Here is a 14,952-nt window from a genome sequence, read left to right as displayed (position 1 = left end):
AAAAAAAAAGAGAGAGAGAGAGAGGAAAATAAAAAAAAAAAAACTGAAGGTGGAATTGCAACTACAGAATCGTTTAACCACAAAGTTTAGATTAATGTTCCTTTTTTTAATTTTTTTTTCTTATCTGTACTCCCTAGGCTTGGAACAGAATTGTTTCACTGCAGTAATAGTAATTTGGCTGCTGAGAATACTCCTTAGAATAATCTCACAATATAATCTTACAATAATCACCTAGGTACAACTCATGAGTGGGCCATAAAATGTATAATAGAAAGCAAAAGTTTTACTTTTTCCTGAATTTACATTACAACAGTGAAGTACAACACCATCCTCAGTCCCTTTAACAGCAAACTGGTTCATTGTCAAAATTCAACATAACTAATAGCAAAGTGCCACTTGCCCCATGCAGCACAGCCCCAGTGAGATACGATGCTCTTAAAAACCTTGTTTGAACTGATTTCATTAACAGTGCCAACTGCGTGTGAAGTTTGTGCCTCTCAGGCTTCCAACAGTAATGATTAATGTACTTAGAATATAAATCTTATACACCATACCAGAGAGTGTGGAACCCTGACCATGGATAAAAAGCACTTGCTTAAAACATAGTCAGTCTTCATAATTTAAAGCTTCTTAAAGCCCCCATAGCATGCAAATTTGGCATTCTGCCAAACCAAGAGAAGAACTAGGGATAGCATAGTTTTGTTGTGTTTTTAACAATTCTTATTATCTTGCAGTTGAGCACTATTTAGCTCTTCCTGTCAGATGAAGCAGTTGATTTTGTCTAAATTGTTTTTGTCCGACATGGCTAACATGGTTTTCAGGAATGCAGAGCTGTAAGAGGTAGTGGAGAAGACTTGGTGTATTTCAGCACAGACTGACGCTCTAGGCTCCAGACTACACTTTTTCTTTTATGGCATAGCTGAAACAAAACAAGGTAAGATGATGAATAGTGGCATCTAAGAGATCTCTGGGATCATCAAGAAGTGCAACCACCAAAGAAACCTATTATGAAACATACTATTCCAGTGGTATCTTGTTCCATTATAGCCCAAAAAAAGAAATCAGCATTCTTTAGAAATGTGCTGAATGTGAGGAAAATGGAACATTCCTCCTCATCTTCTGGAAATACTCTAAAGTAAATAAGGATGCTAAGAACTGGGCAGAAATACTGGAAGTAATTTTTTAAAATAACAAAAAAGCAGATGCCAATGGAGGCCCCTAGTCATCCTGCTAGGCTGAGCCCTGGAAAGAAATTATAGTTTGGTAAATTGTATCTACAGATAGCTGCCAGATGGTTAATCATGGTAAGTGGAGAACACAAAGGGCTTTGCTTGATGATCGGGTTTAGCAAAATAACAGATGTCCCCCCAAAAATGAAAATTTTACAGAATTTGAGAGTTTTGAAGCCAGTAAATTCATACAGTCTGGCTCACTAAGTCAAATCCTTCATTTTAATGTATGTCTGACCTCACTTAAATGTTGACTCTTGCCTGGTTGCCAGGAAAAGTCTTAACAGGCTTGTATGTGAGGGGAACAGTTCAGGGTTTGACTCTACTACCTGTATGCCATGACCAACGTTAGACTAAGATGAGAAAACTATCAACTCTCATTCTTGTTATTAGTTGCTGGGCTAGGAAGCATTTCCCATAGACAACATAATGTTACCTGTGTTTGCTATTGTCCTCTTGGGTCTTTAGATACTTAACAAAAGTTGGTGAGTGAAGAATTCAAATAAACAACCCAAGAAATATAACACATAATAACAGTAATTCGAGAAATGTGGGTGCTTTTGTCACAAGAGTGAGTTGTATGCCCATTTTACAAATATATTCAAAAAAAAAAAAAGACAGAACCCCCAGAGGTTTTAGTGCAAGAAACAGAGAAGAGTGAAATGTTGAAATTTAGTGGAGTTTTTAAGCAATTTATTGCTTAAAGCAATTAATTTTAAACAGTTTGTATCACTTTCCATGAAAGGTGGAAAATAAAAGACATTTTCCTTTTCTTACAGAAGTTGAAAGTTATACTCTACACAAAATATGCTTGGCAGAGCCACACTGTTCTCTGTGTCTTTCCAATAATCTCTTGTTGCTTGCCTTTTCTTCCTCCTTACCTTGAGAATTTGTAGTCCTTTCCGGACAACTTACTTTGCTGTTATTATCTCTGGTTCTTTTTTTAGCGCTATGGTTTGACTCAAATAGGAAGTGGATTTGCTGTGTTTCCTTTCCTTTCAAGCTGTGTGGATGTCTGTCAGTTGAGCAGTAAGCATCCTGTACTTGTTTTCTTGATTTTCCACTTCACTTCACAATTATATTGGAAATTCATTTCACAAAGGAATTGACACCAGTGGTACCATCTATGTTCCAAAAAATAAAGGTATGTTTCAAAAAATAACAGTAACTGAAAAAGCACTGTAAAAAATGTACTGGTTCAAAATGTACAAGATCACTGTGGCATTTTCTTATATATTCGTTAGATCTCACTCACCTGGGCAGCCTATTTTTTTGAAAATGGTAGATGAAATCTTGGGGAAAAAAAAAAAAAAAGTGGGGGGGGGAGGGATCACATCAATGAAATCAGAATTTCCTTCTAGTCCTTCTTTAAACATTAAGTTTTTCTGAGGAAACTAATTTTCAGTCTTCATTTGTAAATGGGCAACTTTCACAAAAACATTACTTGGGCAGTATATATATTGTGCACAATCAATTGAAATCCCCTTGCAGAAAATGAATCCTATCTGACAGAGGGAGGTCATGTTTTTGTCTGTATTTTAGATTCAGCTGTAAAACGAGTCTACAGAACTAGCTCTTATATGTCAACCTCATGTAACATAGATATACTGCACTAATGGTATAAAATCTCACATGAAGTTGCTGTCCAAGTATGGACTTCTCCCACCAGAAACAGGCCTAGTATATCCTAGAAGGCTTTTTCTTCTCAGTTAACTTTAATTGTGTGGGGGGAAAAATAAATAAAGGATGTTACTGGATCTTGGGAAAAACTTTTCTTTTGAATAAGAGTATTCTATAAAGTTTCTGAATAGTTCAAAATACTTTCACAGTGACCCTCTATGTCTGCAAATAGTTCAAAATGTCTTTTCTGTTATAATTATAGATAAGCATTTAGTTCTTATTAATTTCCTAGACTCAATCTATTTTAAGAGCATATTGACAAGTTTATTTCCACTCAATTGTGAGTCAGAGTTTAGTCCTCCCTAAAGGTAGTGGAAGTCAGCAGAATCTTGCAACGTTTGACAACGGGAACCCAATTCAATTACTGAATTCAACAACAAATTCCTATTAATTTAAATTAAGTCAAAATTAAGATTAATACACATTTATACTCATGATTGCTTTTTTAACAGTGGCTGAAATTTTAATTTCTCAGAGACCGTCTTCATCTTAGAGGGGTCAATATAAAATACTCATTTGCCTTGCTTGTATAGTATTTTATCAGTAAGTTTAATTTTACAGCTCGGGAACAGAATCACTTAGATTTTGATGTGGTAGAAAATTGTCTATGCTTCTTCACTATATTCATGTCATCAAGATGAATATATGTTACTACCATTAAGAGCAATGACAACATATATGTGGGAAAAAAAATAGTCATAAGATTACTACCAGTAGAACTTTTTTTTTTTACAGTAAGTATTGGAGCATTATATCAGATTACATTCTTTTTTTCAAGAAAAGCGTAATTGATTAATGAGCAGGAAAAACATTGTTTCTTGAGCAGACTGGAAAAGTACCTTCTTACAGCATAGAACATACTCACAAATGATAATAATTAAAAAAAAAAAAAAAAAAAAAAAGTACGTCAGTTACCACTTTAGAGCTATCAAGCTTACAATGTGTGAGCTAATAAGCCTAATCTTGATGTGGATCCAGCTTTGGATAATTAACTTCTTCCTGCCTGCAAAATCCCCCTACATAATCAGCTGGATATAATTTAGAGCTTCACATTATTAAACAATTGTTACATTCATCCCAGACATGGCTGAATTCAGTCATCTGTAAAAGAGATTTCTTATGCATAGAAATGAGACTAAAATGTCTGTCCTCATCCTTTTTTTTTTTATTATTATTTTTTATTTTTTATTTAATTTAATTTTTGAAGGCTGTGGACAAAGAATTACTACTTACAGGAAAAAAAAAAAAAAAAAAAAAAAACTGTGTGAACACTGAGAATAGTTTACTCTCATCCCTCAGATACAAGGGTCAACAGCTTGTCAAGGATTATATGTCAGATTGTATTTTTCTTTTCTAAACCAGTGGCTGAACTTGCTGGAAGGAACTCAGCAGGCGCCAGGAACTGCTGCTTCCTAAGGGGTAGGATCCCATCACTATACCGTCAATAGCCTGTCTGTATGCAAGGTACTAGTTTCCAGCTGACGCCAAATCATAATTCTGGAGGCTGTAGGGGCTGAGTCCCCACCTTTGCCACAAGTGCCACAGCCGCCAGCTTTGCTTCTGAGAGCAAGATTGTTAATCACATATGCCTCTTCTTTCCACTTCATATCTGATCCGAGATCACAGATTGTGATACCAGCCCACCAAATTTTCCTCCTGACACTGCGACACGATCTGGAGGACACCAAGTAAAGCCAGAGGTGAAAGTTAGGAGATGGAAATGTAGTGGAGAAAGCAAGAAAATTAAAAATTAAAAGCTATAAAGGAAAATGTAAAGCAAGCAAGAAAATAAGAAATAAAAAAGTTATAAAGGAAAATGAGGCAGGAAAGGAAAGCCTGACACCTAAACACGACAGAACAGACAGCAACTTCAGGTTATTCCTGAGAGCACTGAAGGTTCTAAAAAAACCTTAACCTACAGATAAGCTGCAAAGAAACTTGAGACAATAATTTACACATCTGAAGACCTTTCACGGGGGCAGGAGGGGTTCACAAGACATTTATATGCATTTCTGAAACAGATGTATTCACACTGCTAAGGACTGTGTATAAAATGTGAGCATTGTGAAAACGTTAACGCCTGTCGAATAAGCTATCACTAGTGAATGAATTAGTCTAATACATATTGATTATCACAGTCATATAATAAAATTCAAGTAATACATTATGAAGTATAACTCTGGAGCAAATATTAGCACATTCTTTCATACAAGATCTATTCAGAATAGGCACTAAAGATGAAAAGCCCATGTGCTTCAGGATGTATTGATACTGACATGACTTGAACTTCACCTTGAGTACACACACATTTCCAAGACGATTCACCGATTGCCTCCCAAAATATATACAGAGCATATTTCAGTCAGCATTGAATTGAGTGAGAAGTGTCATTCAGCCGGCTAAATGACAAGTAGTACCAGTCACAGAAGAAAGGAAAGGCAAAAGAAAAGTGACAGAAAAGTGAGAATTAAAGCAGTAGAGAATGATATTGCAAAAACTGGGGGAATGTTAGTCTACGATTATCATAATAGTTTGGTTTGCATGTTACATCTCTCACCACTAACATTCGTCTGTCATTTTCTTTAATCTTTTAGGAGCCTTGATTCTGTGAGAAGGTCTGTATCTTACCACATGTTTATAAACCAGCAAGAAAATGAGCTCCTTGTCCAGACTGGGATATCTGAGCACTGCAACAGAAGAAAAGAAAAAAAAAATCACAACAGTGATTAACTGGAAGTTAGAGTGTCAATTTCTGAACTGGGGACTTGTTTCTAGAAACACTGGTTTAAGGTTCAGTGTAGGAGATTCCTTTACGCCATGATTCTTATCTCCCTGACTTATATCTTAATACAAGTTTTCACTGCTGTTGGTACTAGAGAGGAGTTTCAGCACTGGGAACTTGGGTGTGATTTTTCTATGCCTTATGCATGACCACCATAATTATTGTTTGCTAAATTCTGACTGCAAAGCACTTGATAATGCAGGTAGTGAGACGAGACCTAAAGGAATTCTCTGTAGCTTCAGATTTTTAGCAGAATTACAAGAAAAATCGTGTTTTGCCACATACCTGAGTGTGACGATAAATATGGCACACAAATATTTAATTAACTTTCTCCATACCATGACACTTTAAAAGGTGTTATTCTGAAGGAATGATTCTGAACAAGCTGTGAATATAACAGCTATATAACAGCTGTATTTAAACTAATGTCAAAGAGAACAGAGAAAACACGAAATTAAGACTGGCAATGGAAGAGGAGAAAAAGAAAGCACCAAAAGATAAATGAAAGAAAGAACTCTTAATAAGTTGTAAGTGCTAATGGTAAAGCAGAGGAAGAAGAGAATATAGGTCAGAGAGATCAGAAAGGTAAACTGCAAAGTTGATCTTCAAAGGTAGTGTAGCACGTGGGACAAAAATGTTTTCCTCTTGACTTTGTACCAGATATGCAGTTGCAGTATGAATGGGATAATACTGATCATTGCTGTTTCTTATATTTTCCAAAAAATATATATGTTTTCTAGGTACCTAAATATAGCTTCCACTTTAAATTGTTTAAGAGCTACAGCCATCAGAAGCTATACCACAGTCTAGTATGTCTTAACAATGGGAAATGATTACCAAAAGCCTACTCCTTAGTTCCCTTTCATTCTGTTGCTTATTTCATTCTATACACAACCCCTTTGGGCTACAACATCACATACAAATGCCTACACTCCTTCTTGTGTCTTTTATTTATACATTCACACATATCTGGTGTGCTGATTTTTATTACTTTTTTTTTTTTATAATTTCTTCAGTTGTTCCTATCCTCAATTCTTCTTTCCATTCCTTCATTCCATGACATTCCTTCTCTCTCATGAATGCACTCCTTTCTGTTGACATTTCTCTAACTGCAAAACACTCGCAGCTGAATATATTTTCTACACACAGCCTCACCTGCCCTGCATAACATCAGTCAGTGCAACTGTAGGCGGCCGTGAGTGAGGGGCTCTCTAATACAGAACTTGGCTTCAGTTCTGCGGATGAGGATGTGTTTCCCCATGACTCTCCCAACCTTTGCTTGTAGCAACAAGCTCCACTCCCTTTGTGTTTTGTAACAGCTGAAGCAGAAAACTTCAGACACCAAGCTGTCAAGATCCCTTTTTTAATACGTCACTTTAAGGCAATTAACTGCATAAAATTGCTGATGGCTTTCTTCCTGGAAATCAAGTGCTATCTCACTGTATTGATTTCTGTAGGTATAGCAAGGAAAAATAGAAGAAGAATTGTCAGTAGTTTGCCCGTAGCAGATATCCCCTTTGTAAGCTCCACATACCCTGCAGTATCAGGAAGCCAACCTTTCCAACCACAACAACGGCTTAATGCATACCCTGCGTGCTACAACAGAATAGACCTTCAGCAGCTGGGTGTTGCCCTGATGTGTGAATTCATAGGAAGCAAATTCATGGTTGTTAAAGCAAGTCAAGCTGCACTACTTTCTACCGCATTCAGGTTCTTTCACCACAACAATCCTGCTAAGTGCTTTCCAGCAGGACAGAACATTAAACAGCATGACTAGCAGTTACGAAACAAAGCAACTTAAAGCACAAGGCTGTTGTTTGCTATAACATCTCTCCGTGCACAGGAATGTACGCGGTAGGCGTCTTGTACCAGCTGGTACCTCATTGCCTTTTAGATGTGGTAGGCTTTTTAATGTTGTGTCGCTCTATTATCCTGCTTTCCCTGTGCAAATAAGAAGTATTTCTTTCACCACCTTCTTTCACCATCTTCTTTCACCACTCAGAGCATGGTGAGGCCCTGGCACAGGCTGCCCAGAGAAGCTGGGGATGCCCCATCCCTGGAGGTGCTCAAGGCCAGGCTGGATGGGGCTTTGGGCAACCTGGGCTGGTGGAAGGTGTCCCTGCCCATGGCAGGGGAAGTGGAACTGGGTGCTCTTTAAGGTCCCTTTCAGCCCAAACCATTCTGTGATTCTGTGATGCGCTAAGAAGTAGTGGGATTATCTTTTCTACTTGACTTCCATGAGCAGTATGGCCAAGAAGCATTTCAGGAAGTGTAGGTCAGTTCTCCATTGCCAAAGCAATCTAGTATTCAGACATGGTAGGGTCATGTGTGAAGCACAATAAGATGAACCTAAATACGCTAGAATTTCCTCCTAACATCTAATATAAATCTCCCCTCTTTTAGTTTAAAACCATTCCCATTTGTCCTGTTATAGTCTGCATGAGTAAAAAGTTGTTCTCCCTCTTTTTTTAAGCCCTATTTAGGTATTGGAAAGCTGCAGTGAGGTCTCATTGAATTCTTCTCTTCTCCAAGCAGAACATCCCCAGCTCTCTCAGCCTGTCTTCACCGCAGAGGTGCTCCAGCCCTCTGATCATCTCTGTGGCCCTCCCCTGGACCTGCTCTAACAGCCCCACATCCTGCTTGTGCTGAGGGCCCCAGGCCTGGATGCAGCACTCCCAGTGGGGCTTCATAACGGCACCATCCTCCCCTCTTTTATCATCTTCTGCTATTTCTAGTTGGGCTTTCTTGTCCACAGTCTAAGAGTTCTGCCCCGAGTATCTATCCAAGGACACATCTACACTTTGGTTAGTATATGCAGAATCACTACAAAGCTTTTTAGTTGTTGCCAAAAGCATTTTAAATTCAGGGGCAGCTCACGCATACGGCAGAAGTGACTGCAGCACATCCTAACACCTTCAGCTCATCTGAGCTACCAGTCTGAGTCAGCACTTCCTTGCTGTGCACTGCCATTTCACTGTATTACTCATTCAAAGGTAAGCATTTTCTCTGTTTGATTAATCCCATCCTTTTCAGTATTTCTATCTAATCTGCTATTTCTTATTTGCTTTCTTTGATTTAGAAGCCTTTTCCCTTTTCTGTCTTCACTTTTGGCCAAGTTCCTCCAGCGAAGGTCAGGCCCCTTTTTTTCTGAAGGTCCTGCCCACTGTCTTTTGGGAAAAAACGCAGCCTAGCAACATGTTCCACCAGTCAACGCTTCCAGACTAGGTCTAAAACAACATTAGCTTTACAATTTCCACCCTAGAAAAACAAGCGGACTGTTTGGTTCAGCACTAGTCTGTCATATGTGCCATTATTTTTCAGCGGGCTATAAGCAATCTTCTTCCTAATTCACATGCCCTGGGGCAGCTTCCTGGTATTGCCATTCCTTTTCCTGAGCATCAAGGAGTAGTTGCAACAAAAGTATTGCTTCAGGTTCACTTCAGCAACCCTAAACTCCCCTGACAAGTTTATCACATGTAGAGGAGTCGGCTATTCCCATTTCCAACTTCTTCCCAAGATCACAAGACTTTTCCTGAACTGCTGAAGCCCAGTTACAGATTGCAATTAAATTTTGTAAGACTCTGTGCTGAGTATCCTATTTCAGCAACCTGCTGGGCATAAGGACACTAAAGAATGGGACCAGCTCATTCACTGTGGCAAATCCTGATGCCACATGCAACATCCACTCCTTGGTATAACAAGTGTTACCCAGTGGAAGAGGTTGAACATACTTGGTGGGTTGCAACTGTGGCTGCTTGGCTCTGTGAACTTCTATCCCTTTGTCACAAAGTCTGCAAACACCTAATTATTCTAGAGAAAAAGCAGCATCGTCCAATCTCCCTTAAAAGTAAGTAATGAATTACTACAAAGGCTGTTTTTTGCTGCCACTAGGCAGCTCCTGCTTGTTAAGTTATGAAGCTGGGAAATGCTGTGACTCTCACTAAATCATTTCCAATAGTTACATCATCAGTTTTGCCTTGCTGTTGACTCTCAGCTTGCCTCCTCCCTCCTTCTTCAGGGGGCTTTACCATGACTTCATGACCTACAAGGCTACGTCTTAACCACAAGAGTCTGCTCCTGTCCTGGCCACCCAGGCCAAAGGACTGGTCACTTCACTCCTGGGGGAAGCAGTGGCTTCTCTTACAGCCAAACAATGTCAGAAGGCAGAGATCCATCTTGAGTGTAAGGACACTGAACACCCTGCTTGGAAGATCAAGTTCTGCACAGTGACACAAGCTGAGATAACACCGTCATTTTAGCAAGAGGGCTGGATGTGTCACTGAACTTCCCAGACAAAGTTTCACAGAGTGATTCAGCCCTCTCACAGAAAATGTCTTCGACAAGTTATGGGTCAAAACACCACCATTAGGGGTGTTGTTGTTCATTATCTCATAATTTTGAAAATCGTTCTCTAAGTCCCAGTTTTGGCAGCAGCCCATCTACAACAAAACCAGACGTATCCGGGATGTAGGAGTCTTTTCACATCCTAATGTATCTATGAGTCGCTTCATTTCCTTTTACCAAAATAACAAATAGACTTCAGAAAGACCTTTTCTTCTCTTGAATACATCTGTTGTAGGATTCGGTAGATTTTGCATTGACTGCAGTACTCATCACAACCTGCCTAGAAATGGCTGAAACAATCCATTTTGAATGGTACAAGTTTGTTCCTAGGCAGTCTATACAGCATCTCTAAAAATTTATTTACTGCCACAGTCAAGCAACAATGTAGAAACTTTTGCCAATCCCTGAATGTTCTTCAGGGGATATTGCCCGTCTCCTTATTCCCAGTCCACCTCTTTCTGCCTGGGGCTGAAAAAACAGTGTGTGAGTGCATGCATCATCTATTTACACACTGACTGTGGAGCGTGCAAGCTTGGAAATGTCCTACAGAGCCCTGATCTGAGCGCCGTTTGAAAACCCTGAATGTTTTCTTTACCTGGGATCCCAAATGTCCTGAGTCTAACAAATGCCACTCATAATGGTACTAACCTGTTTTTCCCTGTTTGCCACAGAAAATATGCCTAATGATGTCCTAAGAACACCCAATTTCTTTGTGTGTTACAGAAAGCCAGCTGATATATTTTAAAAGGCTCAAATCCAGAGAATTTATTTTATATTCCCAGCTACAGGGCCCCGTGCCAGAATTACAGTTCCTACAGACCATGTCGTTCACACCAGTAGGAGCTTGGCACCCTGTGTAAGACCAGAGTTGCGAGTTTCATCTTCACCAACAAGATTTCAAAACGAGCATTTATTACTAGAGAGGATGCTGACACAGAACTAGAAATCACTGCAACATGAACAACACCCACCCACCCCATCAGATTGAAAACTAAGGTTTCAGGGGAATAAAAGCAAAACTTCACCCATCCGGCCATGTAACATAATTGCCCACAACATTCAGTCCTGCCCGTGAGAGAAGATTAATATGAACCACCTCTGGGGTAGATGGTAAACATTTAAGAAAAATATACGTTACCACATTTAATTCCATTTACTTCCATTTGCCACACAGATGTCAAACTATTTCCTCTGAGTAGCAAAAAGTGAATCAAACGGCAGCCCTGACCAAAAATTTCTGGGCTGAGAAGACAAAAACTGATCAACAGAGGCAGTTGAGACTGTGTCCAGGGCACCTGTGAGGCTTACACCAGCGTCCTTGCCACAGCTGCACTTAGGGCTGGTGTTAAACAGAGGGCTGATTTGTGCCCACTGTCTGATACTATAGAGAAATGGGACTCAGCCTGTTCATGAGACTATTTCCTTACAGTTTTATGGTATCTTTCTATACATCTACAGTTGGCAGCAGGTTCTGAAGAGGAGATAAGGTATATAGGGAAGGATGCCATCATTAACTTTGAAACCTAAATTGTTACTCTATTAATCGCAATTTGCACCAATGCAAGAAAAAAAAAATGCAAACAAATTGTTCATCTGTGCAACTTCAACAATGTGGAAATCATTTTACACGGAGACCATAAATGACCTGTGAAATACACCAGTTCTTGCTTATTTGAGGAGTTGCAATTTATGTCAAGTGAGGCCTGATACGGGATTGCATTTGAAGCGTGTGGGGGGTGTTGTTCTACAAGTTCTGGAAATAAATCAAGAGTTGCTTCAGGCTATCAGATTTCGGAATGGGAATGTCACAAGAGGCTTTCTGTTGGCTAGGGGAAAAGGGGAGACTTGAGCCTCTACTCCTGGAAAGTCTATTTACCAGCAGAACTGTAATTATCTTACAGGACAGAGAAGACATGCTGGAACAAGACAGAAAAAAAAAAAAATACAGCATTATTGCTGTCCTTCTAATTTGAGTCTGTTTCCACTTAACCTTATATCGACAAACACAGATTTATTTTTTTTATTTTATTTTTGGAGCATTCTGAGCCAGGGATATCCATAAAGACACCGATTTAAATATCTATAGAGGTACTAATCCAGAACGCCTAATAACTATACATGATTCTCACATCACCACAAGCACAAACACATCTGGAACCATAACCTGAAGAGAAAGCAGAAAGTGGCAAATTTTAATGCTGAAGTGCTTTTCTTCATAACGAATAAACTGTGCAACACTGGGCAGATGTCACTTAGTCCTGATACTTTAGGAAGGGTTTGAACATCCAAAAGCCTGGGTGAGGAGATGGAAAATCTATTAGGTGCAAAGACAACCAACGGGAGAAACAGCTGCACTACAGGAATACGAGGTTGCTAGAAAGTGTGCCAGCTGTGGATGGGGAGGTGAAGTAGTCAGCTTAAACTGCAGGTTACATAAATACCTATCAGAAATGACTCAAGGATAGCTGATTTTGTCTTGAGGAAAGGTGGAGGAGCTAAATGACCTCTTGAGCGCCCTTCCAGCTTCACATTGTGCTGCCTGTGAAATGCCCAACACCCACAGTGTTAGTAACAACCACATTTCTGGTATGAAACCATTTTGGAATGTAAACCAAACATGAAGACTGGTATTAAACCTGTTTAAGGTTTGAACCTGTGAGAACGTGAACAAATGTGGTAAAGGTTATCTCCTGCTATCCTTCCCCAAAGTTCTCAATCTTTTCTCACTCGCAGCTGATGCCAGCCAGCATTTGAGACAAGATATTGTTGTGGATACCCCACTTATCAGGCCAATCTGCCTACTCCACAACAGATGTGACTAAAACCGTGTTATAACCCAAAAATTGTCGAAGAAATACGCAGGCAAAAGGCTGAAGCGTGTGGCGAGGAGCTCCGGCACGCATCATGGACGCCTGCTCCGTTCCTGTGTAGAAAGGGCTTAGCGTGGGGCTCTCGGCACGGCATAAACTTGTGGATGTGGCACTTAAAACTGTGGATGTGGTGTTTAAACGTCTTTTTTTTTTTTTTTTTTTTTTTCTCGCTTGGGCAGGCGAGAAGCCTGACCCGGTGCTCGGCAGCGCAGCCTGCCGCGCCGCCCTGACGGGAGGGAGCCATTTTCGGACCCGCCGCCCTGAGGAAAATCCCCGGGGGCACAGCCCGGCCCCACGGCGGCCGCAGGACCTCCTCAAACACCCCCTGCAGCCCCCCTCACCGCCCCCGATGCCCGACACCGACCCGGGGGCTCCGGGGGCACTGACCGGTACCGCCGGCCCCTCAGGACGCCCCTCACACTCCCCCCCCCCCCCTCCGCCCTTCCCGGGCTCCTGGCACCGGCGGGCGCGTTACGGGAAGCTCCGCCCCCTTCTCCCCCCCATTCCCCCCCCTCCTTTCCCCCACCCCGTGGCGTCACGCGCCCCCCGCGCCAATGGCGGCGCGCGCGACGGGGAGGGGCGGAGGGGAGGGTGGGGAAGGGAGGGGAGGGGGAGCCACACGCGCGCGCGCGCGCGCGCACAGAGCGGAGCGGAGCCGGGCGGCGGGGCCCCGCGCGCGCGCGCCGCGTAACGGGCGGCGGGGCGATGCCGGCGCGCGGCCGGGCCGTTATTTAGGGGCGCGCGGCGGGGCGGCGGCGGCCGGCGGCAGGTAACGGCTGGGGAGGGGGAGGGGGGTGAAGGGAAAAAGGGGAAAAAGGAGGGGAAGGGGGGGGCACCCACACAACGGGGCCGCAACGCGGAGGGGTCTGCGGTGAGAGGGGAGGCACAAAGGAGAGCGGAGGGGAGGGACCCCCCCTCGGTCCGGATCGCCTCAGGGAGCCCCCGGCCTCGCCTCAGGGAGCCCCAGAAGGAGACCGGCGGGCACAGCCCTCGTTTGGGGCCGTCTGTCTGTCTGCCTGCCTGCCTGCTTGTTGCTGAGGTGCCTCCGAAAGGGCAGCCTGCCGGGGCAGTGATGTGGCGGGAGGGGAGGAATGAAAGGTCTGCAAAGGGAAGGGGTCAAACGCGTTGGGGAGCCAAAATATGTTTGTTTTGTTGGTTTTTTTTAATCCTCTCTGCCCCTTACAGAACATGGAAGTAATTGCACTTCTCTTCCTAAATGTTGCTACTTGCTGAGGAATCTGCTGAAATCGATTAATTTCTGAATTTAACGAACTTAACAATCTGAGTGTTGGTGTATTGCTATAGGAAAGTGAGAGAGGGACAGCACAGGGGGGCGTACACGCCACAAACCTCCTGGATTTCTTGGTGGTGGTGGTAATAACCTCTTTCTTCAAGTGCTAGAGGAGCCCAGAAGTGCCCCATGGACCTCATGCTCCTCAGCAGCGAGGAGCCTGTTGGGAGCATGAAGGTCAAAGGCAGCCTTGGCCGCACTGGCCGTGAGATGGTGACGTTCAGGATCCTTGGGTCAGGAAGGAGGGCGAAAAGCAAGGTCCCCACCTGGATTTCAGGAGGGTAGACTTTGGCCTCTTTAAGGATCTGCGTGGAAAAATGGCTTTGGATAAGGCCCTAGAGAGAAGAGGGGCCCAAGAAGGTTGATTAGTACTCAAGGATCGCCTTCTCCAAGCTTAAGAGCAGTGCATTCCAATAAAGAGGAAGTCAGGCAAAAATGACAGGAGGCCTGTGTGGATTAACAAGGAGTTCCTGGCAAAATTCAGACATAGTAAGGAGGCATATAGAGAGCGGAAGGAAGGTTGGGGAACCTGGGAGGAATACAGAGATATTGTTTAAGTGTCAGGGTGTTAGGAAAGCTAAAGCTCAAATGGAATCGAATTTGGCCAGGGATGTCAAGACAGGGCTTATAGATAGAGGCTAAATGCTTCTGTAAGTACATCGGTGACAAAAGGAGGACTAGGGAAAAAAAGTGGACCTTTACTGACTGTTGACAGTGGATTGTATCGGGCAGGGTGCTGCCAGCAGGCTGAGGGAG

General features: G+C 42.3%; 1 protein-coding gene and 1 long non-coding RNA gene across 3 annotated transcripts in view; one reads left to right on the top strand and one right to left on the bottom strand.

Annotated features, from left to right (window-relative positions):
• Positions 1 to 443: 443 nt before the first annotated feature.
• Positions 444 to 13,332, bottom strand: LOC140000602 (uncharacterized). Of its 2 annotated transcripts, XR_011805658.1 has the most exons (5): positions 12,477 to 13,332; positions 5,538 to 5,596; positions 4,435 to 4,583; positions 2,111 to 2,353; positions 444 to 919 (listed from the first exon to the last, which is right to left on the bottom strand). It is a non-coding gene; the product is annotated as an uncharacterized lncRNA (long non-coding RNA). The 2 variants fall into 2 exon arrangements; XR_011805657.1 differs by having other exon boundaries at positions 5,538 to 13,332.
• Positions 13,333 to 13,535: 203 nt separating this feature from the next.
• IL6ST (interleukin 6 cytokine family signal transducer) overlaps positions 13,536 to 14,952 on the top strand; it is a 30,414-nt gene continuing 28,997 nt past the window's right edge. The window contains exon 1 of the mRNA XM_038170053.2: positions 13,536 to 13,674. The gene's annotated coding sequence lies outside the window, so the exon portion shown is untranslated. The remainder of the gene's footprint in view (positions 13,675 to 14,952) is intronic.

The sequence above is a fragment of the Anas platyrhynchos genome, chromosome Z, assembly GCF_047663525.1.
Source record: "Anas platyrhynchos isolate ZD024472 breed Pekin duck chromosome Z, IASCAAS_PekinDuck_T2T, whole genome shotgun sequence".
NCBI classification, from domain to species: domain Eukaryota; kingdom Metazoa; phylum Chordata; class Aves; order Anseriformes; family Anatidae; genus Anas; species Anas platyrhynchos.
The sequence above is the reverse complement of the archived record's forward strand: the minus strand, read 5'-3'. Positions and strand labels throughout refer to the sequence as shown.